The sequence below is a fragment of the Schistocerca nitens genome, chromosome 5, assembly GCF_023898315.1.
Source record: "Schistocerca nitens isolate TAMUIC-IGC-003100 chromosome 5, iqSchNite1.1, whole genome shotgun sequence".
Taxonomy (NCBI): Eukaryota; Metazoa; Arthropoda; class Insecta; order Orthoptera; family Acrididae; genus Schistocerca; species Schistocerca nitens.
Genome location: NC_064618.1, coordinates 31,052,922 through 31,058,189, shown reverse-complemented (window position 1 = coordinate 31,058,189; position 5,268 = coordinate 31,052,922).

Below are 5,268 nucleotides of genomic sequence, written 5' to 3'. Positions count from 1 at the left end.
ATGGCCTACTTTACTGGGAATATGGACATACGAATGTGCACTTTAAATGTGCACGTTTTAGTATGGGTCTCGAAATTCCGATGCTCTTTGAGTATCCTCTGATGTCTTGTTTCTTCGATGAAGTAATGTATGATCTTTTAAAGTTTTACACATACAAATATACGGCCTCCCTACGACATCGTAGCTGCGCAAGCGTGGTGACCCCTTCATCTGGCACACTCTGGCAACCTGCGGAAACGAACCTATTTGTAACAGGTCATGGGAAAATATTCCGAATGGTGGTTTGAAAAGCGTTTCCATCAAAGTACCATTCTGGCAGTTACAACGGAGCTATGTGCGATAATGTACGATGAATTTCTTAAATCACAGTGCGTTTGATTCTCATTTAAAAATCAACTCTTTGATAACAAGCCATGTAGATGAATTTTGAGCCCAGATGATAAGACATTTATGTCGTTATTAAAAATTTTACGGGCACATTTGTGTGATATATCTTAAATTGTAATACGCGCATAAACGACCAGCATTGTATGTGAAAGCTTAGCTTCTCTTGCAGCGTATTAATCTTACAGACCAATATTATATGTGAAAGCATTGCGTTTCGTATAGCAGCACTATGTATATTAATTTAAACCATTAACTTTTTCTGTTTGTGCGTTCGTGCTACTTAACAGTGATGTTGGTAGTGGCTGACTACATCACGTCTCCTAAGCTCTGAATACCCGCTGTCATCGGCTGGCAAGATCACGTGACATGAGCTATGACTAGCTTACAAAAGTGCATCGCAATCTCGATTTCAATGCTTTGGAAAGTAACATGCGGTGTTTGGTGGAATTTGAATTTATACTTTTGTAATACGAAAATATGCAGCGTACATGTTGCTGCACATCAAACATCTTTCCAAAACGCATTTTTTTCCCCGTGTTTAGTTTTCTAAAGTGCTGGTAAATTCTACTCCCGTGTATAAAACTATAATCATTCAAAGGACTTATAAGGTATACAGTTCCGAGAGAAAATATACTGTCAGGTAACAGGGAAAAAGTATGTTTTCACCTGGGAGAAAGTGTATTTTTAACCGGGAAATCTGGGAATTTTTTTTCCTTGTCCACGTATACACCCTGTAATAGAAACATAAACAAAACTGAAACAATTCCTATTAAACTGTTGTATTAGTTAGCTGTGAAGTAACTGTTTTTCATCTCGTTTATGTGTGTATCACCTGCTCAACATATCAGCTGTATTGTAGATTGTTACCTTTACGCCTTCCATTATTTGTATTCCAACCAGGACATTACAGCATTGCAGTATCATAATCTTTTTCTGTTTGGGGTCATCTTCTTTCTGTGTTTAGAAGTATCTTCTTTCTTCATTTGACTCAAAGATGTTTAAAATGGATGGTATGTAAAAAGTTTGTCTTTGAGACTGAGATCTTTGTACTGTGTTTACATTTTCTACTGTTATAAGATTCTTCTTTCGTGGTCTGCAGAATGTAGTAAAGACGCTGTACCATATATCATAATAGTCCAAATATAAATACACTTTTTCCACATAATCCAGCTATGAAAAATTAGGATGTAGCTTATCTTTGTGACCCTACAGATACTAGTAAATTTTCACATCATACAAATCTCAGTCTTCGTGCTGCAATCTCACTGCTCGCACCTTGCCAGCATGGTACTGATGAAGCTGGCCCACTGTGTTCTAGAAGTATGTGTAACTTGCACCATCGCTGTGTGCCACGGTGCTTTACTCACAATGATGCTCATCAGGTGAGGCTACAAGGCTGGTTAGAGTTTTCAGCTGTGGCCATTGGTGCCCCTTCCAAAACTCAAGCTGTGATTCGCTGCTTCAAGTTTACTCTATCAGTGCTGTTGCTAACTCCGTATTGTTTGTGAACTTTCTCTCACACCATATATTTATATCAAAGTTTCCATCTACATTCGTGCTCTGTAAACCACCATCAAGTATCTGAAACGACTGTCAAGTGCACGGCACCACATATCAAGGATTCTTGCTATACCATTCTGGTACATAGCCTGGAAAAATTACCAATTAAATGACTCTGTGCCAGCTATAATTAGTGTAATCTGGTCTTCCCAATCATTGCAACAGCGACGCATATGGGGCTTTAATGTATTCCTCAATTTGTCACCTAAGTCTGGCACTTGAAACTTTGTAAGTATTTCTTTTGCAAGATAGTTTGTGTCTGTCTTAAAACATCTGCCAGCTCAGCTTTTAATGGCCTCCCACGGATTATACGAACGTGTGACCACTGGTGAAGCTCTTCTTCTAATGTGTTCAATATGTACTCACAGTTGTACTTGGTATGGATCCCACACATTTAAGCTATATTCAAGAATGGGTCAATCAAGTGTGTAGACTAACTACATTGTGTGCTTATGAGAAAATTTCAAGAGTGAGAGCTGCAAGTGACGATTTTAACTATAATTTTTTTCAGCTGTTATTGTTTTCTTTCCTGCAATAAAACATGAAGGTGAAAAGGTACAAGTCACAGATGTAGTTCATCAAGTAGGTGGGGATAAAGATTGACAAAATATTATGTTGTAATGAGGAGGACTATGACTTGCTCTCCCATAGAAATTAAATTAATAGTTTTTGGTAGAGTCTTCATATCTTTAATTGTTTCAATTCAGTAATATATAAAATGTAACCAGGCACAGTAATTGATGCTCAATGTTAAGACTGTTTGTACCAAGTTTATTTACATATGTAATAGTTTATAAATGCATGGCAGACAACAGTGACACAAACAAAGGCTAAAGAAAACCATTAAAATTGTACCACCAACATCCTCTCTCAGTGTTAATTGCTGGTGTTAATAAAACCAAATTACAAGATTAAATAACTCCTAACATTTTCGCCAGAAAATCAGCTAATTAGTGTAATTAGCTATCAGATAAATCTCGAAGTCATGGAACATGTCAGTACATGAAATTAAAATGAAAAATAATAACATATAAAAATAAAATGTTTATGAACCCGAAAAAAGTCAAGCCATAAGTTTACAACAAGAATCAGCTTAATTTTTCAAGGAACTCTTCAACAGAATAGAAAGAGTGACCCATGAGGAAACTCTTCTGTTTTTAAAAGTGTGTGGATTACTGCTAACATATTTGAATTCTAATGGTAGCTTATTGAAAATGGATGCAGCAGTATACTGCACTCCTTTCTGCACAAGAGTTAGGAAGCATGATCCAAATACACGTTTGATTTCTGCCAGGTATTAACTGAGTGAAAGCTGCTTATTCTTGGGAATAAGCTAATATTTTTAACAAAAAATGACAGCAAGGAATATATAAATATATATTGAGAGGCCAAGTCAAAATACCCAGACTCGTGAACAGAGTCGACAAGAGGTTCATGAACTTACACCACATATTGCCCGAACCACCCTTTCCTGAGCCAGAAATATCATTTTAGAATGTTAAGAGTTACCCCAAAATATAATACCATATGACATAAGCGAATGAAAATAAGCAAAGTAGGCTAATTTTCTTGTCAAACGACCATTCACTTCAGATACCATTCAAATAGTAAAAATGGCAGCATTAAGTCTTTGAACAAGATTCTGAATGTGGGCTTTCCACGACAGTTTACTATCTATCTGAACACCTAGAAATTTGAACTGTTCAGTTTCGCTAATCATATGCCCATTCTGTGAAATTAAAACGTCAGGTTTTGTTGAATTGTGTGTTACAAAGCGTAAAAATGGAATCTTACTATGATTTAGAATTAATTTATTTTCTACAAGCCATGAACTTACATCACAAACTGCACTATTTGAAACTGAGCCAATGTTGCACCCAACATCCTTTACTACCAAGCTAGTGTCATCAGCAAACAGAAATATTTTAGGGTTACCCGTAGTACTACAGGGCTTATCATTTGTATAAATCAGGAACAGGAGTGGCCCCAACACTGCTCCCTGGTCACCACCCCCCCCCCCCCCCCCCCCCCCCAACTTGACCATACCCAACTCAGACCTCACATCACAGCCATTCTCAACATTGTGAATAATGACCTTTTGCTATCTGTTGCTAAAGTAAGAAGTGAACCAATTGTGAGCTACTCCCTGTATTCCATAATGTTCCGCCTTCTGCAGCAATATTTTGTGAACAACACAATCAAATGCCTTAGTTAAATCAAAAAAATATGCCTAGCATTCAAAACCTTTTCTTTAACCCATCCAGTACCTCACAGGGAAAAAGGGAATATAACATCTTCAGTTCTTAAACGACTTCTAAAGCCGAACTGTACATTTGATACCTTTCGTGTGATGGAAAATGGTCAATTATCCTTACATACACAACCTTTTCAGTAACTTTAGCAAACACTGATGGCACAGAAATAGGTCTAAAATTATCTGTATTATCCCTTTCTCCCTTTTTATAAAGCAGCTTTAATACTGAGTTCTTTAATCGTTCAGGAAACTGACCATTCCTAAACGGAAAATTACAAATGTGGCTAAATACAAGGCTAACTTATGCAGCACAGTAGTTCAGTATTCTGCTAGGCAGTCCATCATATCCATATGAGTCCTTAATCTAAAGTGATTTGATTACTGTCTCAATCTCCCCCTTATCTGTATCAAAGATGTATTTCAGACATCAATCTCGGAAAGACATTTGTCAAGAGAGTGATATGATTCACTGTAGAAACTAAATGTTTATTTAAATCACAAGTAATGCTCAGAAACTGATTGTTACATACTGTATATATTTGTATATGTATATGTTGTTGTTGTTGTGGTCTTCAGTCCTGCGACTGGTTTGATGCAGCTCTCCATGCTACTCTATCCTGTGCAAGCTTCTTCATCTCCCAGTACCTACTGCAGCCTACATCCTTCTGAATCTGCTTAGAGTATTCATCTCTTGGTCTCCCTCTACGATTTTTACCCTCCACGCTGCCCTCCAGTACTAAATTGGTGATCCCTTGATGCCTCAGAACATGTCCTACCAACCGATCCCTTCTTCTAGTGAAGCTGTTCCACAAATTCCTCTTCTGCCCAATTCTATTCAATACCTCCTCATTAGTTATGTGATCTACCCATCTAATCTTCAGCATTCTTCTGTAGCACCACATTTCGAAAGCTTCTATTCTCTTCTAGTCTAAACTATTTATCATCCATGTTTCACTTCTATACATGTCTACACTCCATACAAATACTTTCAAAAACGACTTCCTAACACTTAAATCTATATTCGATGTTGACAAATTTCTCTTCTTCAGAGACGCTTTTCTTGCCAT